The sequence below is a fragment of the Nelumbo lutea genome, chromosome 1 (assembly GCF_056320005.1).
Source record: "Nelumbo lutea isolate HS-2025 chromosome 1, American lotus-T2T, whole genome shotgun sequence".
NCBI classification, from domain to species: domain Eukaryota; kingdom Viridiplantae; phylum Streptophyta; class Magnoliopsida; order Proteales; family Nelumbonaceae; genus Nelumbo; species Nelumbo lutea.
In genome coordinates, this window is record NC_142684.1 from 106,506,300 (window position 1) to 106,532,489 (window position 26,190).

Consider the following 26,190-nt stretch of genomic DNA (forward strand, 5'->3'; position numbering starts at 1 on the left):
CTAGGACCCTTATGTTATTTCCTTAGGATTGAAGTTGCATGCTCTCAAAAGGGCATCTTTATTTCCTAATGGAGATATGTACTAGATCTATTAGAGGATACAAGCAAGTTAGGGGGTGAAGCCAGTTGATTCACCCATTGAACCTAACTATCAGTTGGGAGACAATCAAGGGGAGTTCTTGAAAGATGTGAAAAAGTTACAGAGACTTGTAGGAAGACTCTTATATTTGTTTATGACCAAACCTGATGTTGCTTATGTAGTGGGTGTCCTTAGTCAGTTCATGTACGATCCTAGGACAACTAACTTTGAAACTGCAGAGAGGATCCTTAGATACCTCAAGAAGTTTCCAAGAACTGGTTTGCTATTCCAGAAACATGGGGTTTTGAAGGTGGAACCATGGAAGTGTATACAGATGTTGCCTGGGCAGGGGCAGTCGATGACCAAAACTCTACCAGTGGGTATTGTACCATTGTGGGAGGAAATTTGATCACTTGGAGAAGTAAGAAGCAAAGTGTGGTGGCTAAGAAACCTGTTAGGTGAACTGTGTTTTGTAGTTAACAACCCCATGTCATTCTGTTGTGACAGTAAAGTTGCTATCAATATTGTTGCTAATTCAGTCCTCTATGATAGGACAAAACACATTGAATAGGATAAGCATTTTATTAGAGAAAAACTTGTAAGTAGAGAAGTGTGCACTACATATGTCAGTTTAGAAGAACAACTTGTAGACATTTTCACCAAGGGCCTTTATTATGTGGGGCATAATAATTTGTGTGAAAAATTGTGAATGATTGACAACTTGAGGGTGTGTTGAAATAGTTCACTTATTTTTATTTTCTTATTTTGTCTGATTAGGGTTTGTTTGGTCTATTTAAAGTATTTTTTTATGGTTGTTAATGTACTTTAGTGACAATAGGGGCACAAGGGTCTTTTACCTTTTATTTATGGTCACCTTATAGTTGATTGGGCAGGGGCAATCGATGATCGAAAATCTACTAGTGGGTATTGTACCATTGTGGGAGGAAATTTGGTCACTTGGAGAAGTAAGAAACAAAGTGTGGTGGCTTGGTCTAGTGTTGAAGCAGAATATAGACCTGTGTCTCATGGCGTTGCTGAAGTCATATGGATAAGAAACCTGTTAGGTGAACTGGTTTTGCAATTAACAACCCCATGTCATTCTATTGTGACAACAAAGTTGCTATCAATATTGTTGCTAATCCATTCCTCCATGATAAGACAAAATACATTGAAATGGATAAGCATTTTATTAGAGAAAAATTTGTGAGTGGAGAAGTGTGCACTCCATATGTCAACTTAGAAGAACAACTTGTAGACATTTTCACCAAGGGCCTTTATCATGTGGGGCATAATAATTTGTGTGACAAGTTGGGCATAGTTGACATCTATGCCCCAACTTGAGGGTGTGTTGAAATAGTTTACTTTATTTCTATTTTCTTATTTTATCTAATTAGGGTTTGTTTGGTCTATTTAAAGTAATTATTTTATGGTTGTTAATGTACTTCAGTGACAACATGGGCACAATGGTCTTTTCCCTTTTATTTATGGTCACCCTATAAATATTAATATATTCTGGCGTTGTCAGTGATTCTTTTTGCTCACCAATCATTCTTCTTTTCTTCTACCTTCTCCCTTCTTCCTCTCTTCCCTTCTCCCTCATATTTTCTATTGTTCCTCTATTGTCAAGAGTTGGTATTAACTCAAAGACCACCCATTTTCTTTTTCTCTTTTGCCTCCTAATGCCTTAGCTCACCGTTTTTATGTGGAGAGAGCAATTTCTCCATTCTTCATTCTCCGTTCTTGTTTTACATGATAAATTAACGCTAAAGGGATGAACCCAGAGACTTAACTGAAGATTAGTCATCATCACAGACGGAAATCCTTCATTACAATTTCGACGATTCCATGCTCCTCGTGTCACATCTCCATTAGCATCAGATAAGCGGGAAGAACCTATCACTACCAAGAGTCAATCTGCAAGTTGAGTTGCTTGACCAATCATCATCTCTGTTTCCACCAAGCTAGGGGTGTCCATGGTTCGGTTAACGAAACCATGGGCAATTTTTGCAAACCAAACCGATACCACCGGTTAACTGGTCTATTAGTTTCGGTTTTTGATAGGTTCAGTTCTTCGAATTTTTGCTTTTTTATATTTATAATATATATTATATAAATATACGTATAATATAATATTATAAAATAATAAATGATATATAATATATTATAAATAATATCAAAATATATAATATATTTATAAATAGGTTATTATAAATATAATATATGTATATAATGAGTATATATTTATATATAATATATATAATATACATATATATATTTATATAATTGGTTAGTTCAGTTAACCGTTGTTTTTTGTAGGTTAACTGAAAATCGAATTAATCCTTTGGTTTTTCAAAAATACCAAACCAAAATTAAACCAATCGTTTAGTTAACCGCATTTTCCGATTTGATTTTTCAGTTTTTTAGGTTTTTCATGGACAGTCCTACACCAAGCTCCTGTGTGTCATAAAACAGGCCCACCCCCTACTACTCTTTTTGAAATCGAGTCTTCATCTCTCATTGTCTATGCCGCTCCGCTACTTTGTAAACTGGTCTGGGTTTTCCAATGTCAAGAAATTAATAAACTTTTGGGTATTAGATCCGACCATTAGGGTCGTGACATGTAAAGAACAAAGATGGAAATGGCAGTGGCGGTGAAATTTTTTCAGTAGTTGGGTTTTATTTTGAAAATTTTAGAAATAATGGAGGAAAAATTCAATATTTTTATTTTTTTTTCTATTACGATTTAACGATGGCAACAATTGTTAGAAGTAGTAGGAATACTTTAACACAATATTGAAATAGTAGGGTATAGTTAGTCAATTTCCTAAACCTTAGGGGTAGTTTAAGAAATTTTCTCTTTTTTAATATAAACTTGTGGTGACCCATGTGATGCACGGGCTGTTGTTTAAAAATGTATTTTATGGAAAAAAATGAACATTTATCAATTAGAGTTTTTATATGGTCGCTCATTTGCTAGGTTCTTTGACTAGTTGTAGTGGAACTTGGGGTCAAATCACACTATTACTAGGGTTGGGGTTAAGGGTTTAGGGGACAGGCTACCCCATTGTGTAGCCATATAAAAACAAAAAAACATGCTTAGCATGGGATCAATAACCAAGTAAGAAAGTAATTTTAAAATTGAATTGATGAAGATAACCAAAAGGCTTAGCTAAGTGCTTTCTAATTGCATTTTATTATTGAACCAGAATAATCCATGAAGCAAAACTTTATTTAATTAATAAAAAAGAGGGAAAAGTCAAGGAGAAATGATTTCTTTAAACTTTTATAGAAGAGTTGTTCACCCCATGTATTGAGTGGGAAAATTTGGATTTTGACATTAATTGGGTCCAAGCTAGGGTTCATATTTTGAGTTGGCCCTTAACCTAATCCAATCCATCTAATTTACTCCCCTATAGAGAGCAAAACGGGATTAAGAGAGATTTTAGAGGTAAATAGGAATTTAATGGGGAGGGAAGATGTTACAAACATTGAATATTAAGGTGGGTGGGTGGGGAGATTTAAGAATGATCTTATTAATTACAGAGTATATGGATTTTATGAGAGATAATGAAGTCCCATGGGGGTTGACCTGTTATATTTTTAATGATTTAATTTAAAAGTTAATATGCACATGTGTGCACAAGGAGAGAAAGAGGTACGTGTGAGTTCTATGGCAAGAGGACCTCTCACATGCCCTCTTTCCTCTTTCTATTATATATATTTCCTCAAACAACCTAACCAATTTTATCCACCCCCAAAAAAACCCATCATGTCAGAAAATCCAATTTAGACGGATCCTTGGTCCACTTCAAGTGCTTTTAAGGTAACCAAAAGATATATGATTAGACCTGTTCATGGGTCAGGCCAGGCCGGGCTTGGGCTGGGCTTTCACTCTTAAACAACCTAACCAATTCTATCCACCCCCCAAAAAAACCCATAATGTCAGAAAATCCAATTTAGACGGATCCTTGGTCCACTTCAAATGCTTTTAAGGTAACCAAAAGATATATGATTAGACTTGTTCATGGGCCGGCCGGGCCGGGCTCGGGTTAGGCTTTCACTCTGTATTAACATAATTTTCTAAGGCCCAAACCCGAGCCCGGTCCGACCATCGAGCCTACATCTTGAGCCCTAGCCCAGCCCTCATAAAAAGCCCGAAGCCCGGGTCTGGGCCCGAGCCCGAAATTTAGTCCATATTGTTAGTGGCTGAATATATATATATATATATATATATATATATATATATATATATATATATAGAGAGAGAGAGAGAGAGAGAGAGAGAGAGAGAGAGAGAGAGAGAGAGAGATTATAAAGAAAAGAATAAAAATGTATCTATTAAATTATAAATATATATATTTTAATAAATATTATATTATTTATATATTTTATACATATTATATATTTTATAAAATATATAATGTTGAGTCGGGCTGGGCCGGGCTTTTTTGACAAATCCCGAGCCCGACCCGAAACACAATCGGGCTTACTGTTTTAGGCCCGCGGGCCTAATTACATGACCAAGTCCGACCGGGGTATAGGCCAGGCCGGGTCGGGCCATCGGGCTACCCGGACCATGAACAGGTCTATATATGATACATTAACCAGAAATGTAGATCCACACATAGGGATCTGATGCAATAATTACCCATATGCAATGATTGTTTAACAAGTTGTAGAACTAATGATAATGCCCACACTAGTCGTAAAATAGAAATGGCCCATAACCACCCAATCTCTTACTTAGCATTAATTTTATGGTTGGTGTTAGAGGGCATTATCATTGATTCTATAGCACACTCCACAATCATTGGAATTGGATGGGGTGTTACCATCTAAGGGTCTGTTTGGTTTGTGAAAATAAGGGTCTAGAATTGGAATCGGATTCCAATTGTTTAGTTGGGCAGAATCAAAATCTTATTCCCATTTCTGGTGGAATAGCATTCCTCCATTTGAGGGAATGGTCACTCACTCCCCCTCTCCTAGGAAGAAGAATCCATTCCAGCAAATTCTTATTTTGATTCCAATCTAAACAAGACAGGTAAGGGGAATAGACCATTTCAATTTTGAAGGATTCTGATTTTGATTCTGATTCCAAATATAAACCAAACATACCATAAGTATCATGATCTACCCGGTATAACAAGTATCTCTTTAGACTATTTGGTGATAAGACCCCATTTGATAGAGCTTACCAATCATAGGCATTTCAGAGCGTTTGGTTGCCAATATAGCTGAACACTCTAAAATGGTATGAAGTATGAACAACCATCAATACTCAAATTTAAATGCTTAAGTTTTAATTTTCCCATTAGTTATTTCTTTTGTTTTTCTAACAACCTAGTTTGCACTATAACCATTTTGGGTGGCATGTATAATAATAATAATAATAATAATAATAATAATAATAATAATAATAATAATAATAATAATAATTTTTATTTTATTTTTTAATGATCATTTATTTATAATCACTAGTTATCTATTTATTAAAATAATAATGTACTAATTAATTATGAAATTATTAATTATAACGTCTAATAACTAATTAATTAATTATTAAATGTTCAATTCTTTAAGATATTTAATTATTTGCAACTTTTTATCAATTACACTATTTATGATTTTTTTTGTTAATGTAATTATTGCTAATTAATTTACTAAATAATTAAACAAATTTTCTCATATTTTGTCAATGTGAATTAATTGCTAATTAATGTAATTTTTTATTAATGTAAATCCACTATTTTGTCAATGTAATAATTTAGATTTCATGACAACATTCTCTAATAACTTAGATATCAACACCAAGAAAAGTTTACCAACTTTAACATACCTCAAAATAATTAAGGTAAATCCCTTAAACTACCCCTAAGTTTTGCAAAATAGACTAAAACCTCCCTTATTGTTTGCAAAATCTTTTAAAGTACTTTTAAGGGGGCTTTCTTTTTTTGGATTTTGAGAGAGGGGAAAGTTGGTCAATGGGATTTTGGTTCCCATTGACCAAGAATCCCACGTTCTTTTTTCACCTTTATGTGGGGATCAGGGAGAGTTTATTTTCCTGGGTATCACTTAAACCAAGAAAGTGATACTCGTTTCTTAGGTGGGTAAATAACTTTCTCACATAGGGGGAAGTTGACAACACTTGAATAGGACAAAAATGCTCATTTTAATAATGGATTTCTATGGCTAAAATGGTCATTATCTTATTTACATGGGAAATAAAAGAACATGTGTAAATGCACTTACCCGGGTAAGTGTTTCATAGGAAAAACTTACCCAAGTAATTACATTTACTCGGATAAATTATTTACCGAAAAGAAAACGGAGCCTACATTTTTTTTTAATTGACTAAATATTCCACATTTCCACCAGTTATTAGAACACCATCACTTTCCTATTTGCATGTGATTGCTCATGACTATTATAGCTTTTTTAAAACCCATTTTTTCCCTTTTTGTGGTTGAGAATGCCCTTTAACTATCTACATGTGATTGCAAATGACCTAATTCTTAGTTATGAAAGCCTCATTCACCTTCACAGGCCAATGGAACACCTTCTTCACATCCATCTGACCACAGGACCACACCAAAGAAATTAATTGGCAAGATCTTGATCACCCTAACCCATCAGTTGTTCATTTAATGAGATAGATTTCATTAATTGGCATCTCCACTAGATAGATCTGGGCGAAGTTGAGGCCATGGAGATTCCAACCAGTGGAGATTTCAACGGAAAGATATGAGATGATAGAGTTCTTATACAGGGAAAGAAAGCAAAAGTTGCAAAGATGAATCCTAACCTGTTGTATTCTAATAGCAGTAGACTATGCTGTAGACTCAATTAAAAGGTCACCACCTGTTCATTACACGTCCGGATGAGCTGGAGACAAGATTATACACACCCGGCTGGGCTATCTATTATGAGTGAACATGTCAGTATTTTGTACAGATGGGGCCAGATGGAACCTACAGTGCATGTTCTCTGGGAGATCAAATCAGCCCCCCACAACACATCTTCATCCTGTATTGGGAACATCTCCCAATGGAAATATCAAAAATGATGATATCATAATCGGAGATGTTTCCAATACAGGGCGGGGATGTGCTGTGGGACGTTGTGGGGGGCTGATTTGAATTCGTTAATGCAAGTATTGAAGGCGACTGTATGTTGTGTTTTGTTTCCCAGCCGGTTGCTTGGTCGTATAGTTTCTTTGTGTCCAATGTTCTCTTTGAATGGATTCGTTTTTCTACCGGAGAAAAAAAAAAAAAAAACAAGTGCTAAAATTTCAGCCCACTATGGAGAAATTGCATAACTCAGCCCAAAAGATGCCAGCTCTTTTCTTTTAGAATCGTCGTCCCATCATTTTTGGTTGGTTTATCAGCATTTTAATTGAAACAGGGGAAAGGGGAAAAGAGGAGAACGATGATTTGAAAGAAAAGGTAGGGAAACAAATACAACCTAAACTCCTTACCTTACAGGTTTCCCCTACCATTTTTTTCACACCAAACATAGCTTAAACTCCTTATCAAGAATAATCCATGGACCGATAGAGCTCTGGTTTTTCACCGCCCCTTCAGTACCGAAGAAAAAAAAAAGCTTTGCTCGAGCTTTTAGAAATCCCTGCGTTATTCTCCCTATAAGGTGCATACTTAGATATATGTTGAATGCGGTGGTTAACGTTAGAGTGATCTTGTTTCAACGAAGAAGGAAACCCATGAAGTGCCCTACAGATGACCAACATGTTGCTCTTGATCTTGTTTCTTTATGATTCACAATGAATTTTGAATGAAGACCGCAATTTGTTGCAATTGAATTGCAACTTGGTTTACTCTCAACTATATTTGAATTCTTTCTTGTCCAGCAACCCAGAGCATGGTTTTCAAAATCGGACTGGACTGGACTGGAAAACCGGGGACCAGTCTGTTAATCGGTTCTGTTTCACCCTAAAACCATATTTTGGCCACAAAGTTGATTAGGTTGGTTAGCAACTTGTTGATTCCGGCGGTCAAACTATTGAATCAGACAATGGCTTTTGACCATTTTTTATTTTTTATTTATTTTTGAAGTCAGAGCAGACCATTCCTATTGTTTGATCCAAGAACCAGTCCCTAGAACGGTTCCCTATCCGGTCCAATTTTGAAAACCTTGACCCAAAACTTCTGCAGGTATTTTTAAAGGAGTTTGAGTCCATCACAACCACTTCTTATGGTTTATCCTAACACCCCCACTCAAGTCAAAGGTGGGGAACCAATGTTTAACTTGGAAAGAGCTGAAAACAAGGTGCAGATAGTGCTTTTGTAAGAATATCAATTGATTGATTCATGTTACTAATGAGAATGGAGGAGCTGAAAGCAAGGTCTAGGTTGTGCTTTTGTAAGAATGTCTACTGGTTGATGTTTTTAAGTCTCAGTTTGGAAAGAGTATAAATACAAAATATAAGGTCTTGCATTCTACATATTTGTATATATTTGTACTCCTTCCAAACCGAGTCCAATGATGAAGTGAATTGTGAGTTATTTGATAGCCACTTGTTTATGAACAAAATGAAAATCTATCTCTATATGCATGGTACAAGTAAGAAACACTAGATTTATAGTGAGATATGTGGCAATGACTTTTGTCACACCATAATTTAATTTAGGAGGACCAGACATTGGAGGATGTAGCTCCACTAAGAGAGATCAAAACCATATTGGATTAGACATGACAAGAGCAGTATTATACTACTCCAATTCCGTGTTGGAATGAGACATGCTCCTTGGACATCCATGAATTGACATTGAGTACAAGGAAGATGCAAAACCAGCCACGTGTTTTGAAAACACATGTTGCTGGAAGGAGGTATGAAATTAGACCTGTTCATGGGCCGAGTAGCTCAACAGGCCAGCCCGGTCTAAGTTCGGCTTAGACAAGATTTCAGGTCTGTGGGCTCGGGCTCGGGCCTGACTTTTTTTTCCGGCCATGCTTAGGTTTTCTGAAAACAACCCAACTTGATAATGTATTATATTAATAAAAATATATTTTATATAATAAAAAAACATATATATATATAATATTTTCCCTCTCCTTTTCAAGTAATAATGAGACTTGCTTTGGACTTTATATGAGGGTCGGGCTTGGACTCAAGACCTAGGCCCGATGGTCGGGCCGGGCTCAGGCTTGGGCCTGAATATATTCTATAAATGTAGAGACAAAGCCTGGCCCATGAACAAATCTATATGAAACCGGCAATATGGTCAATGGTGGGCTAATGTAAAAACCGGCAAAATTTTATTTAAAGTGAAAGGATATTTCAGGGTGAGTTATTGTAAGATAATAAAGAACGCCAATCAATTGCATCTTGGAGAGTAACATTAGGGGGGAGGGAACCAGCAACCATCGATGTATAGTGGTGGGCTTAGCTGAATTCAAGTTGGTTCGCTAAAAGGAAATCAATGATGTATTTACTTTGGGATATAGATCTAGAATAGAGCGCAAGGTGCCAATCAGCTTGTTGGTAAAGTTTTCTGTTGATCGAGACTTGTGATTGAATCTTGTCTGCACCTAGGTTGGGAGATGGGCTACCCCGTTGATAAGCCCTTCAGAACATATAAAAAAAGGTGTAAAATGAAACTATAATGGAGAACTTCACTGCTAAAGTACATAATAAATTCAGTATGAAGTGGGGAGGGGGGCTTGCTTCAGTGAGTTTGGCTTCAGTCAGTGTAAAGTCTATTCAAACAGTCTTTACAGCCTTGCATTGAGAATATCTTCATACTTCTGTGCTTTATTTCATGGGGGAGGTATTCCTAATGTAAGGTTGCAAGAGGCTATTCCAACAGTGTGAGCATAAGCTTGCACTGATTGAAGCCGACCTCTGCCTCAGCCCATAAGTGCTTTATGAAGATCTACAAACCCACGTGATTGAAGCACTAATACAATTTCTTTGAGATCACCATTCAAGAGTGTTGTAGTGAGTCAACTTGATGAAGAGACCAGTTTTTGGCAAGAGTTATGTGAAAAACCACCCGAATTGTCACCTACAATCACCTGGTGCACAACCTCTTCATTTACTTCAAAGAGTACTACAGGCTACAGCAGAGTTCACATTTATGCACGCCCCACAATGTTCCACAGCACATCCCCACCTTGTATTGGGAACAGCTCCCGATATGTGCTGTGGTGTCACGGGGCTAATCGGCGGGGCCTCATATGGCACTCGAGTGGGTCGAGTAAGCCTAAGAAAGCAATAAATCACACACAAAGGCACACGAATTAGTAAAATGACACTTTATATTGCAATAGATGGCAAGTACAAGCACACAAGTTTGTGTCAAGGGGACCTCATGCTTAACCTTTACACGGTCTTGGCACTGCTCAACTACCTACCTCCCCTCAAAGAGTAGCTTAAGCTTTTGGTGCTCTGACAAGATTACATAGAAGTACTGGAAAATCATACTACATAATTACAATAATGCCATCGGCAATCCCCCCTTACAAAATACACATGTAGCCCCACCCCAGATGCACTAGACGACACTCTGATGGCATGTCGTGGGCATGGCAAAGGCACTTGATGTCGTGAAAAAGTGGTCACTTGTGACAGTCTCCCTCACTCAATTCAGGCATCGTCCTCGAAGACTATCTTTTGTATGCTGCTCGAGTCTGCTGCTGGTGAAGGAGGGTTCTTTAGATGATCCACAAACTTCTTCACTTCCAAGGCCTAAGAAAATGCTTTGGGGATAGGTTTGCTATTGTTGAGTGTGATGGGGAAACCTATGGCCAGGTCCTAAGTTGAGCCCTTGGCTAGCGGCTTGAAGGTAAGTGAAGTGTGGTTTAGTTTGGTTTGCATTACTAGCTAAGGTAGGGATTGGAGCAAAAGATGAATCTAAGTCAAAAGGGCATTGGATATTAAGGGATGTTCCCCAAGGTTCTCTCCTCATAGGTCCACTACGTGGGTGTAATGGAGGCCGAATGTTGGGATGGTTCCTAGAGCATGTGGGTGGCACTCTCTTCCTAGGATGGTAGGTAAGGCTGATGTCAGAGTTGGCCTTGGGTCTTCTCTTCGGCCCATTGGTGAAGGGCGCTGGCGTCTTATGCTGCGGATGTGGCTTCTATTGATGCTGAGATGGCAGTGACAATGTCTTCTTGCTGGAGATGTCACAATCAATTCTTGTTGTAGTGACTGCGGTTGTTGCTGTTGTGCTCCTTAGAGACTCTTGATATGCGGATGGAAGTTGGAGTTGCAAGGCCGAAACTTGCTTCTTCTTCATATCAATAGATGTAATCATGTCAACCATGCAAGGTGACCGCTCGTCCATGATCAACAAGGTGTCGAGGTGAGGTGCTAGTGCGGCTTTAGCCTGTGTCAAGAAGTCCATACCAAGGACGACAACGAAGTCATCCAATTGTGCAACAGAGAGGTCAATCTCCTGATTCCAGGTGCCGATTCGGAGTCCAACTCGACGAGCCATACCTTCGATTGGTTTTTGCACATGTATTAATAGCTTTGAGCCAGCCTGACTCTCTTGAAATGGCCAAGTTGAGTCTCTTGGCCTCTATAATGGATATAAAATTGTGAGGGGCCCCTGTGTCAACTAGGGCCCGGGTTAGCTTCTTGCCGAGGTACATGTCGACGTACCTCAGTCCTCTCTTGATTGAGGCAGGCTGTTTGGAGGTAGCCCCTTTTTTCACCATGGCATTGAAAAGTTGTAGGGTGCCCACTCTTGGTGCCTGTGTACTCCGCTCCCCATCGCTTCGTTCATTATCACTCAACTTGACAATGAGGGTATTTATTTTCTCCCGTTTTGGGCAGTGCTTGGTCAAGTGATCCTCCCCACAAATGTAGCAAGTGGAAGGACGGGCGGGTCTCCCCTGAGATCTGCTGTTGTAGGAGTTTCAGCTTCCTTGTGGCTGCTTTCTTTTGTGGTACTCAACTGACTTGTGGTGGCATGGCTGCTTCTCCTTCGGCGGATGGGGTTGTCTATCTCCCCCACTCAAATTGCTGGCATGCAGGCTGTTTGGCTTGCTTCCTTCATCATCTGACAACCTTAGTTCACCAAGTTGTTCAACCCCAACCATGGCAGAGGCAAGATCTTGAACATTACGTCACTGGAGCTCGAGCTCGGCTCAAGGCTTTAGGCCATGCAGGAAGTTAAACAACAAGTCTTTGTCTGACATGTCGGTGACTTCCAGGGTAAGAGCTAAAAATTATTTGACATATTCATGGAGCGAGTCACCCTGCTTGAGTGTCTTCATCTTGCGACAGGTGAGATTTTCCATGTTCTCTAGATAGAACTACCTTTTCAGCTCCCGCTTGAAGTCGGCCCAGGTTTGGGTGGTGCACGTACCACGTTCTATATCAACACATCTTCTGCACCACCACAACATAGCGACATCAGTCAAATACATGGTAGCCATACGTACCTTAGCTGGTTCATCATGTTAGATAGTGTATGCCCTTAGCTCCAATCAGAATGATGTATATTATAACATTTAATGTAAATGAATAAAGTGTATATTTGATTCATGTTATTATGGTGTGTTTCTGTGTAATACCCTTAAACTGGACATATATGAGACATGTGTTAGTTTAGAATCTTCACAACCGTTGAATAGATCTGGGGAGATTTATCCTGCCAAGGCTGACACTGATGTGCCGCCAAGTTGGTTGGGTTGGATTGTCTCAATTGCCAGGGTGAAACCTGAGGTACATGCAATATGGGTTTTCTTGAAACCCTGAACCGGACCAAAATTCCAATATTGCCCTGGACCTTAGAGATAGATGGGCAAAACTAGAATGTTACACCTGACCCATAGGCTCGATTATGATACTACACTAGGTGTTGGATTGGGCTGTTTTTGATATGCCAATCAGTGAGATCCTTAGAGGGGGTCAAAACCTAGGTATGTTGGGACAGTTCGAGAATTCATCTGAGTGGGTGATCATAGTGATAGGATCAGCCCCTTTGTTGGACAAAGTGAATGATCGGGGATGCACTCTCTCTGATGGAAACCAAAACTGCCGGCAGTCGATTTCAACTGTTGAAATTTGTTTTGCAAAATCTGCATTTTTTGTTGTTCTTTTACATTCTTGGTCTGTAAATAATTTTTTTTTATCTTTTAGACAGAATGTATAGGAATTCATGTAATATTAATAGAAATTAGGTTTTCTATTTTATTCCATTCAAAGTTTAAGCAGAAAGCGCAAGGAGGAGATTTTCGCAGATTAGGGTTCGCCCATCTACGATTTGCAGATTTGGAAACTGCAAGCTGCGTACTAACCTCTGTTTTGTAGGGTAGCAGACCTATGAACAACCCCCCTTTTCTGATTCTTGAATGTCTTGCATCAGTAATTTAGTTTCAGATCATAATCTTGAATTAAATCTTGAATTAAAGATCAAACCCTAGACCTGTTCAAATTATATTGGACCGAATCTGTGGTTTGATGGGGGATGTTCTCAGCCCTAATTTTTCACTCTTGAGTCTAGGAGTTGATGGTTAATTGCAAGAAGCAATTCAGCCCACACCTGTAAAACCTAGTTTTAATGTGTTAAAACTGCTTTAGCCCATAAACTGCATAAAAGCTATATGGGCCGAACTGCTCTTTGCAATTAAGCCCATATACCTAGATAATATTAATTTGTAATATTATGGATAATTATGGGCTTTAATTATGAGTTTTGTAGATATTAATTGATTGGATGAATTCTGTTTTTCATGCATGTGATGTATGGATGTGTGATGTGCAACGTTCATGGGCCATAAGTACTTGGCCCATGTTAATACGATAGTGGCTCTTACGCACACCATGGCTGAATGCCCATCATTGCTATGGTGTCCTTAAGATCATTGGATGATCTCCCCTTATGGTGGGCCCCACACTAGCTTCCTCCCCAAGAGAAACTGTGCGGATCCCTAGCCGTTTAAGGCCCATCTAAATCTGGCTTTATGGAAGCCAGTGGGAGTCATTTTGGTTTGACCTAAATTAAACTAGGGTGTATTTTTTGTTCCCTCCTCTAAAATATGAGTGCATGTGATAGGGAGATTCATATGATAAACTCTCTAAAGGCCTTCCATCATTAGCATGAAGATGGGTCATTCAGTAATGAGGAAACACACCATAAAATTGGGCTATCCATTTGCTGTTGGATCTATTGGAATGTTTCAAAAGATGATAGGGGCATCATAGACCGATGTGGGAGGGGCCTATCCTAAAATGGAATTCTCTCACGGTACCTTGGCGTTCACGAATATGATGGGGGAGTACTCACTGGATAGAAAGGTTTAACCTAAAATGGCAATGAACATTGTCTGATAGAGGCCAAAGGGAAAGTTCATAAGATGAGTGGATATGATCATTCACAGAAATGTGGTGGGGTTATGCAGCTAAAACAGTTGGCTCCATGCACCCTATGTAATTTTCCACATTTTCAGAGACAAAATTTGCAGTCTCCTTCACTGAGATAGGAGGGAAATCTCAAAGATGAACAAATGGGATGAAACATAGATTAAAAGTCATATCTATGTAGATAACATGAATCAAATAAGGTTGTGAACTAATATTTGCTTTTTATCAGAAATGGCAAACAGACAATTTGCAAAATTGTTGGATGACAACAAACTTAAGGGCCCAAACTACGCTAACTGGTATCGTAACCTTATGCTGGTCCTGACATTTGAAAAGTTGGACAAAGTAGCTAAAAACCCTACCCCGGAACGTCTAGGAGATAGGGCTTCTGAGGCGCCTGTAGGAGGGACTACCAGGAATGGGAAGAGAAAAATTCCCTTGCCCGTTGCTACATCATAGCATCTTTAGACAATCTGATACATCGACAGTTCGATCAGATCGAATTGTCCAAGGATATCTTGGATAGATGTATGAAGAGCAGAATCGTTCTACTTGACAGAAGGTCTTGAAATAGTTCATGACCGCACAAATGTCCAAGAACCAGCAAGTTCATGACCATTATCTTAAGATGATGGAATACATCAATGAACTTGAGGCTCTTGGATCAGGGCTTGACCATGTCACTAAGGTGGACACCATCCTAAATTCTTTACCTCATTCCTTCAATCAGTTCATCATGAACTATAATATGAATAAGCTAAAGGTTAGCATCAGGAACTCAACAATATGTTGTAGAGGGCCGAGGAACTGATCAAGAAGGATGAGCCCATTTCTATGCTTATTGAAGCTGGTAAGTCGGGCAAGAAGAAGAGGAAGGCAAAGAAAATGCCTCAGAAGAAAGCTACTAAGTCCAAAAGGCAGAGGAAAGATAAAGCATCAGATGCTTGTCACTTCTGCAAGCAGGCCAACCACTGGAAGAGGAACTGTCCTCAATACCTGGAGTCCAAGAAACATGGTAATTTCGAATCTTTTGTCATAGAAACCAATTTGTTGGTAACTTCTACTTCCTGGTGTATTGACTCTAGGGCTTCGACTCATGCGTGTAACTCCTTGTAGGGGTTCAGGACAAGTAGAAGACTGAGTGACGGAGAGGTGACTCTTTACTTGGAGACTTTTGCAAGTGTTGCAGCTACAACTATAGGAACTGTAGAGTTAATTTTCAGAGAAGGAATTTTTGTACTGAAAGATTGTCTTTATGTACCCACTTTGAGAAGAAATTTAATTTCTGTTTCAAAACTGTGTGAGGGTGGATATTTTGTTCTCTTTAGTAATATGATTACTATTAAAATAAATAACAAATTCCTTGCATATGGAGAACTTGAGAATGGTCTTTATGTTCTCCAACCTTCTCTGGAAAGTAACATAATCGAAACTATGTCGGATGATATCCTTAAGAAAAGAACTCGTGATACAGTTAATCCCATGTGCCTGTGGCATTATTGACTTGGCCACATTAACATAGATCATATCACAAGGTTGGTAAAGGATGGCCCTTTGGATTTTCTAATTGTAGAAGATCTTCCAACCTGTGAACCTTGCCTTCAGGGTAAGATGACGAAACGACCATTTAACGGTAAGCTTGAAAAATGTACAGGCACGCTTGACCTTATATGTATGTGGTCCCATGAGTGTTAGGACATGTAACCAGCACGTTTATTTTATAACATTTACCGTTGATTACTCACAGTATGGTTACGTGTACCTAATGAGACACAAGTTTGAATCCTTTGAAAATTTTAGAGAGTTCAGACAAGTGGTCGAGAAGTAGTTAGGGAGAGAAATTAAGACCCTTAGATTGGATCAAGGTGGCGAGTATCTCTCGGACAAATTCATGGACTACTTAAAGGACAATGGGAAAGTATCACAATTAGCTCCTGCTACACCACAGCTAAACGGTGTATCAGAGAGGAAGAACCAGACTTTGTTGGATATGGTCCGATCACTTCTCGTACACTCAGAGTTACCCACATCCTTTTGGGGTTACACATTAGAGACTGTGATATACGTGCTGAACCGGGTTCCAACCAAATCGGTTCCAAAGACTCTCTATGAGCTTTGGACCGGTAAGAAACCAAGTGTGAGACACTTGAAGATTTGGGGTTGTCCGACACATGTTAAAAGAATGAGTGCAAAAAACCTATTCATAGTCTACCCCAAAGGCTCTATGGGTTACTTATTCTATGACCCAAGAGAACAGAAGGTGTTCTGTAGTCGAAATGCCCATTTCTTGGAAGATGATTACATCCTGAACAATCATCACCAAGAAGTTGTTCTTGATGAGGAGAGCTCAGGGTTAGTGGGAGATGTCCTACAAGCTCCAGTAAATGACCAACCTAGAAGATCTACATGGATTTCCAGGCCTCCAGTTCGTTTTGGCTATGACCAGGACAGTTACTTGGTGGAAGCCACAACCAATGAGGAGGATCCCATGACTTATACGGAAGCTATGTTGGACATAGACTCCTTGAAGTGGGTAGATGCCATGAGAGCTGAGATGGACTCAAAGGGGACCAATGGAGTCTGGACTCTAGTAGATCCGCCCCTGGGGTAAAAGCAACTGGTTGCAAATGGATCTACAAGAGGAAGAAGGGCCCAATGGTAAGGTTGAGACCTACAAGGCTCGTCTTGTGGCGAAAGGGTACACTCAGAAAGAAGGAATCGATTATGAGGAAACCTTTTCGCCGCTGGCCATGCTTAAATCCAATAGGATCCTACTAGCTGTACCAACGTACCATGATTATGAGATTTGGCAAATGGATGTCAAAACTGCACTCTTAAATGGAGATCTTAGTGAAGATATCTATATGTAGCAGCTGCAAGGTTTTATAGCTGTGGGTCAGCAACACATGGTATGTAAACTAAACTGATCCATATATGGACTTAAGCAAGCTTCTAGGAGTTGGAACATCTGGTTTGACTCTACCGTCAAACAGTTTGATTTTGAGCAAAATCCGGATGAACTCTGTGTTTACAAGAAAACCAGTGGTGATAAGGTTATGTTATTGGTTCTGTATGTAGATGACATTCTACTCATTGGAAATGATGTAGGAATGTTTACTACAGTGAAAGTATGGCTTTTATAGCAATTCTCCATGAAAGATCTTGGAGAAGCCTCCTACATACTGGGTCTTCGACTCTATAGAGTTAGATTGAAGAGGATAATAGGATTATCCCAATCTACTTACATTGACAAGATAGTCAAGAGATACAACATGGAGAGCTCCAAGAAAGAAAATGTTCCTTTCAGGCATGGAGTCACTCTCTCCAAGGGTATGTCTCCCAAGACTCCCGAGGAGATTGAGGGCATGAAAGACATTCCCTATGCCTTACTCGTATGGAGCATCATATATGCCATGCTGTGCACTCGCCCTGACATCTATCAATCAGTGAGTGTGGTAAGAAGATTCCAGTCAAACCCAGGGTAGGAGCATTGGAGTCCTGTGAAAAACATACTAAAATACCTTCGAATGACAAAAAAGTTTTATCTGGTATTCGATAGTAGTTCACTACAGATCTGGGGATATACTGATGCCGACTTCTAGTCAGATTCAAATGATAGAAAGTCTACATGTGGATACGTTTTTACGATAGGATCGTGTGTTGTTTGCTGGAAAAGTGGCAAACAGGGGTCTACGACGGATTCCACAACCGAAGCCGAATACATTGCCGCAAGCGAAGCTGCCAAAGAAGCTGTTTGGATGAAGAAGTTCATTAACGAATTGGGAGTAGTTCCATCCATCACATCACCCATTCCATTGTTGTGTGACAACACTGGAGCCATTTCTCAAGCTAAGGAGCCACGAGCCCACTAGAAGTCGAAGCACATTGAGAGGAAATACCATGTACTGTGAGAGGTAGTTGGAAGAGGGGACGTTCTAATTCTGAAGGTAGCATCAACGGAAAATGTAACAGACCCATTGACTAAGCCACTGACATAGAAAGTGTTTGAGAAACACGTGGAAAGCATGGGACTCCGACTTATACCAGATTGAACCTAAGTGCAAGTGGGAGCCGTTAGACAATGTATGCCCTTAGCTCCAATCAGAATGATGTACATTATGACATTTTATGTAAATGAATAAAGTATATATTTGATTCATGTTATTATTGTGTGTTTCTATGTAATACCCTTAAACTTGACACATATGAGACTCGTGTTAGTTTAGAATCTTCATAGTCGTCGGATAGATCTGGAGAGATTTATTCTGCCAAGGCTGACACTGATGTGCTGCCAAGTTGGTTGGGGTGGCTTGTCTCAGTTGCTAGGGTGAGACTTAAGGTACATGTAGTGTGGGTTTTCTTGAAACCCTGAATCAGACCTGAATTCCAATATTGCCCTGGACCTTAGAGATAGATAGGAAAAACTGGAATGTTACAACTGACCCCTAGACTCGATTATGATACTACAATAGGTGTTGGATTGGGTTGTCTTTGATATGCCAAGGGGTCAAAACCAGGGTACGTTGGGACAATTCGAGAATTCATCTGAGTGGGTGATCATAGTGACAAGATTAGCCCATTTTTTGGACAAAGTGAATGATCGGGGGTGCACTCTCTCTGATGGAAACCAAAACTGCCGACAGTCGATTTCAACCGTTGAAATTTGTTTTGCAAAAATATATTTATATAGAGATACACACACACACACACACACACACACACACACACACACATATATATATATATATATATATATATATATATATATATATATATTATGGTTTCAAAATATTTGAAAAAGGTTTTAATTCCCGGGATCCATGTGAGTAGAGATTGCAACATTGTACCTTTCAACCGAAGGAGAGGTCCTCTCTTGTCGGGCAGTGTTTGATCATTATGGGTTGAGAGGTTAAGTGTAAGACCATTAAGGGTAATACATGATGGGCTATTCTTGCATCTGCCCATAGTCCTTGGGTTTTTATAAGGTTGCTTGACCTAGGGACTCTTTATTGTAAATGTTGGGCCCATTAAGAGCCCATGGTAATGGACTCAGGGGTTCACTGTCTCCAACAGTAAATTCGGCCAGGCCTTGTAACAGAGGCTGGGTTGAACCCATGTGATTGATGTGTAAATCAATGCTTGGGTCCCACGCCATACAAGGATGACTAATTGGGCAGTAGTTTGGAGGATAAGTGAGCACACATAGACTTAATGGGCCTAAAGCCCAATTCGAACTGCAGATAAGATGATGTATCATCCTTATCTCTTAAAGAGAGTCCAGATCCAAATAAAGATTTGGATCAGGAAACTCCTAATTAAATTAGGAGGGCAGATCTTTATCTGCAGATAAGATGATGTATTATCCTTATCTCTTAAAAAGAGTCCAAATCCAAATACAAGATTTGGATTAGGAAACTCCTAATGGGATTAGGAGAACTTCTCTTTAAGGCTATAAATAGAGGAGCAGGGCGAACCTCCAGTTCATCCATCAGTCTACTGATTTAAAAGAGAGGACAACATACCATTTGACTACTTCTATCTTCTTCTCTTGCTCTCTCCTGCTATTGTCGCCATACCTTTTCGATCTCCACTATGAGAGCAATCAAGAAGGGTTCTTAATATTACCTTTTGGCAGAAAAGTTAATCAGAAGTCGTGCTCACTTGCCCTCCATCAGATTCTTACTAAAGAATCAGGTTCTTGCTGAAGACCCATCTTGCTGATTTTGCTTCATCATGCACCATGTCATCTTCAGTGGAAGAAGTCTTTGGATCTATCTTTGGGCATGAACACATTCATTGGAGGTTATTGTTACTTCGTATCAGGTATAACCCTCCACTCCCTTTTGGTTTTAGATCTTGTCTAATTTAGGTTCAAGATTGATATTTGAAAATGCAGTTTCCTAAAATAAGGAATGTAATTCCCACTAGCTGTGGCAAAGTACTGGTCCATTTGCCACTAGAAGTTGTCGAGATCCCAGGCACTACATGCGCCTGAATAGGGAGTTGACTCCCTAATCTTTATGTGGGAAGGACTATGCACAAAGGAGGTAGGGCTGGACTAGCAATGGCCCACTTCAAGATTGCACACTCAGCCTTGAGTTCATCTAGTTGAGCCTGGGAGTTAGAGGAACAAGCGACTGCCTTCATGGCTGCCCATTCTGCTTTCATCTCATTCAACTAGGCCTAGATGGCCATTGGGGAGGACATGGCTCTCCTCCATGTTGCCCACTTGATTCTCATTTCATTGAGTTGGGCCTGAAAGCTGTCTAGCTTGTCTTGAATGTTCGAGTGGGATGAGGTTCCTTCTTGTTGGCGTGCGGTGTTGCAGACTTCCTTGAGTGTCCCATTAAGCATGTCATGGACCTCATCAACAATACCATTCATGCAACCTTCCACCTCTACCACCGCGCTCTCAATGGCTTCAACATTTTGGTGGAGCTCATCTACTCGGCCACGCATCTCACCCACAGTGGCTTCACAATGTAGCACTCATAGGTTGATGGCGGAATGCTTGTCCATGGATTTCTCACGCTTGCTTGCCTTTGATGTGCGGGTCTTCGGTGTTTGTCCTTGACTGTGTCATCAGCGGGTGCATCATCCACCTCATGGGAAGGGGAGAGTCCATGCTTGATCTCCTCCATGATGTCCCTGTTATGCTTCATGGTGTACTCGTGTTGCGGGTTAGATGGCTAGGAATGAGCTCCAACTCCGATACCAATTATCATGGGGCTAATCGACGAGGCCTTGTGTGGCATTCGAGTGGGTCGAGTAAGCCTAAGAAAGCAAGCAATCACACACAAAAGGCAACGAGGATGGCACACGAATTAGTAAAAGGGCACTTTATATTGCAATAGATTGAAAGCACAAGCACACAATTTTGTGTCAAGGGCACTTCGTGCTTAACCTTTACACGATCATGGCACCGCTCAACTACCTACCTCCCCTCAATGAGTAGCTTAAGCTTTTGGTGCTCTGACAAAAGATTACATGGAAATACTGGAAAATCATACTACATAATTACAATAGTGCCATCGGCAATCCCCCCTTACAAAATACACATGTAGCCCCACCCCAGACACACTAAATGACACTCTGATGACATGTCGTGGGCATGGAAAAAAGCACTTGATGTCGCAAAAAAGTGGTCACTTGTGACAGTGGGGCATTCCCTTTTGTGGGGTGCAGATGTGAACTTACTACAACACTGATACAAAAGAAGTAAAGAAGGACAAATTGAATTCATAATTTCATAATTACTTTTTGTGTTGTTTCAGGAGCCAATCCTCTAAAGCATCAAGAACTCTTCCTATAGGCAGAAGCTGAGATTTGAAACTTGTTCGCCTCACTCTCTCATTGGCGGTATGGAAAGAAAGCTAGGCCATGTTGTTGAAGCGAGGAAAGCATGAACGCCTTGTGAATTGGGATGGGCGCTTGAATCTGAATCTCCGATCTCAAGGGAGACGATTCTGAAGTTGGCATCTTCGTCGTTCCCCACATTCAATCTCCTCCATCTATTATCGCGAGTCTTAATCCCTGTACTATTATCCCCTTTGATGGTCCTAGTAAGTACTGGTTCTTATCGAAATTGACCTTTAATTTCTTGGGGAAATTTCACTTTAGTACCTTTGAACTTTGGGGGTAGTGTCAAGTTGGTATTCGAGCTTTTAAACGTGTCACTGCAATATTCAAACTTTCAAAAAGTGCCAAGTTGGTTCAAAACCGTTAACGAACGTTAAGTATCATGTAAAAGGACAAAAAATTCCCTTCACCTATCATCTAATTTTCTTATGATTGGTATCTGATTTCTAACCAGATGAAGTTCAAAGTTTCCCATTGTTGTAGTTAATGATGTAGAGATGTTACATAGCTATTGTACATACCCATTTGTAAAATGCCTACACTCCTCTAGAAGAAGAGGGGAAAAACAAGGAAAAAGACAAAAGAAAAGCATGGAGAAAGGAAAAAATGGAAGAAAAGAAACAAGAACTCCACTAACAAAAATCTAACCAGCCAATCTATCAACAATCTACTTTGATTAAAAAAAAAAAGAATTAAGAATGATATTTTGGCCATTGGTTTTGAGAAAAGCGAGAGGAAACATGTAAGAACACGCATAATCAAACCCCATCAAAGGTGGTGGCGATGAAAGAGTATCAAGGATAATGGTGACATGTCACCAGATAATCGCATGATCCATACATGCATGTGATGAGCTTCATTGTACTTAATCTCTAATTGTTCTCTGCTCTCTTATCTTGATAATTTCTATATCTCTCCCTAGATAGAGTCCTGTTGTAACTCAGACTGATCTCCTAACTTGAGTATTGTTTACAAATTCTAATAGTTATGTTGTATTCAAACTTAATCTATTTATCTATAGATAGAATAAGATTCGATGACCCCATTCATTCGAACCATTATCAAAATCTTGCCTCTTTATTTCAAATTTGGTATCAGAGCCAAATTCATCATGTCATTGATCAATAGTTTGATCGGAGGAGCTATTAACAATCTTGGATTGTTGGCTTAAGCAGTAATGCCAGGGGCACCAGCATCGATGCCAAACATTACACATTATTTGCCCATCAAGATGAACAACGACAATTATCTTCTTTGGCATGCACAACTTCTACCAATCCTTAGAACCCATAAACTCATGGGAATGGTAAAAGGAAAAGCTCCTGCTCCCCCTAAAGAGATCGATGACCCAGAGGATCCATCAGGGAAGATTTTTAACCCAACTTTTGATCATTGGTACCAATTGGATCAATTGGTACTAAGATGGATAATTTCATTTTGCACAGAAGGAGTTCTTGCGCAAGTCGTAGGAATGTCTTCATCAGCCAAAGTATGGGGTTGTGAGCTCTGGGAAGCTCATGGCCAATTCAAAGTAGTTGGAGTTGTCACCCATTTTTTAGAAGAAAAGGGCTCTTATTTTTAGGTTTGAAAAGCTCGATTTAAGTCTTTGATAGTGACTCTGCTTTCCATGGGAAAAGCACACAACTAAGAGATTTCTGGTCCCAAGGATTAGGAGAGAGAATGTATTAGGCACCCATCTCTCCAAGCTGTTTTAGCAGCCTGATACAGGAGTTATTCAGGCTCATTTTCTTTCAAAGAAACAAAAATGGTTGTAAGAATTTCTTAAATCTAGAGGAATATGCTTTCAACTGCTCCTATGACCGATTTTGAGGTGATGTTATTGGGTCTTAGGTATTGATTTCCCTAAGACCCTCGCCTCTCTGCCTCTACTCTTAGTCAAGAAGAAATTGAAAACGATGGTTCTCCAACATTTTAGAACCTCAAGCAACCTAGAAAACTAAAGAAGACTTACCTTTCGTATATTCTTTAGCGGGAGTTTTCTAGCAGCTAGGGATCTGACAGAATAAAGTTTAGATAGGCTAGGGAGTGTTTCTGGTTGCAGCAACCTTTGCTTGAAGGTGGAAGAGGCAAGTTTAGAATTTGATGTTCAGAGCATCTCCGGATTTTGGGTGAACAAGAGGTAGCACATGGTCTAGGAGAAAGCTTGCTTCTCTATCTCTTTCTCTCTAGGGGCCTTTCTTGTGTTTCCTTTCTCTCTTTTTCTCTTTTTTTTTCCTCTGGTCCCTCTCTTCCTTTCTCAGAGGTTCCCTCCCTTCGATCTCCTTCTCTTTTTTTTTTAGCTCAAATTAGGGCAGTATTTATAGAGAGTGGAAGGGGAATCAAGTTTGAACAATGCCCAGGATTCAACAGAGGTTTTTCACAAGAAAAGGCAAAGATTCTTTAAAGAAATAGGTGTCCAGTCAAGCTTACCTGTTTGGTGAAACATTTTATTTGATTTGTGTGTAGTATTCATGAGTTTTGTGCGTCCAATGGGAGCTTAGGGTGTGCCAGATGTTGCAATCTCGTATTTGAGGTTGATAGTGGTAAAAAACATAAATTTAATAAATTTTTAAATGTGGTTTTTTCTTTTCTTAGCTTTAAGTAAGGGTCTATTTGGTATTTTGAGCTTTTTAAGCTTATTTTCATTGGTTCAGGTGTTTTAATGAGTCAAGAATAGGTTTGACATCATTTTCACCCTTTTGAGGTTTCAGGTTGGGACAAATGACGTGGTAGTGCACCAAAATGGTATCTTTCTAGTTTAATGGTCAAATAGGTGAATCTCGTTATGAAATTTGATGTCTTGTTTTTTTTTTTTTGGGGGGGGGGTCTCTAAACATAGTGGTGAGGTTTGATCGGATAAATGGGGTCGAGATGATTGAGATCTATGGCTTACAAATTAGGGTCAACAAGATTTGTTGAAATAGAATCATTATTTCATGAAAGGTCAAATAGGGGAATTTTGGATGAAATTTGGTGGGTTGGTAGTTTCAATCATCCTAAATCTAATGGAAGTGATGGATCTTTGATCATAGGTGTATATTAATTATTTTAGTTCATACCATGGTCTTAACTTATAGTCTTTCAATCAATGAAAGGGCTTGAAATGGAATCTTACTTTTTCAATAGTTAAATGGAGGTATTTGGTCGTGAGATTAGGTATTGGATTTTTTGGGCCTCCGAACTTAATGGTAAGGTTTGATTTGTCATGTGAAGTTGGGATGATGGATGGTAGGATCTAATTAATGAGATTTGTTGGAATATGATCTAGGCTTGATGGGGGGTTAAATGAGGGAACTTTGGGCTACAATTTGGTGGTAGGCGTGGATTAGGGTGAGGAGTCAAGTGGATGGTTCTGATTTGAGAAGTATATGGTTGATCTTGGTAATCATTCAAAGCCATCCAAATGTGATCTTAATATTTTTGTGGTTGGTTGTTGAAGATTCATGGTGGGATTCGCTAGTTGATTATTTTCTAGTGATCTTGGGGTGATGGATATGTTAGATTTGATTTTGGAGGAGTTGGGATTTGGATATCGCATAGATTGGAGCCATTAGAAAGGAAGTTGGCATGATGAATGATGGATCCTTAGAGTTTAGTCATAAAAATTGTTGTGCAACTATGTTATAATTTTTCAACTCTGGGGATGATGTTTGATCAATGTTCTTGTTTGTCATGTGGATTGTATCAAAGGAGGGTTTTTTCGGGTTTGTAAAGTCTTATGTTGACCTGGTTGTGTTTCTAAGTTTTTAGGGTCTAAAAGGGGGTACAAAGAGGTAGGATGAAGGGATCGAGCAAAAATTGGGTGCTAACAGGGGTGCGTTAGAAGATTCTCTTGCTTCACACTCCAGATCCAGAATTCTTCAACTAAGGGGACAACTTCAAAGTCTCAAGAAAGGTACTCTTTCTATTTTTGGATATATTCAAAAAGCTAAAGGTATTGCCGATGATTTTTATGTAGTTGATGAACCTGTTTCAAAATAAGATCTTGTGCTATTTATTTTGGGTGGGCTTGGACTTGAGTATGAATCAACTATTACTACTATTACTAATTGATCCAATCTTGGACTTGTGCTAATTGAGTATGAATCAACTATTACTACTATTACTAATTGTCCTTAGAGTTTAGTCAATTACTTAATCACGAATCTTGGCTCTAAGAGAATCAATCTACTAAGGCCGATGATAATGCTTCTGCCAATCTTGCCTCCTCTAACAACAAGAATCACTCTCAGTAGTCGTGCAAAAACTCCCAGTGTGGCCGAGGCAGAGGTAGTCATTGCCGATTGTTTATCAGTTATGTAACATTCGTGGTCATGGAGTTTGGAAGTGTCATCAACAATTTGGTATTTCTTATCTTGGTAGTATCATCAATCTACTCTCAATCCCACTTCTAAACTAGTAACTTTTCACACTGGCAACTC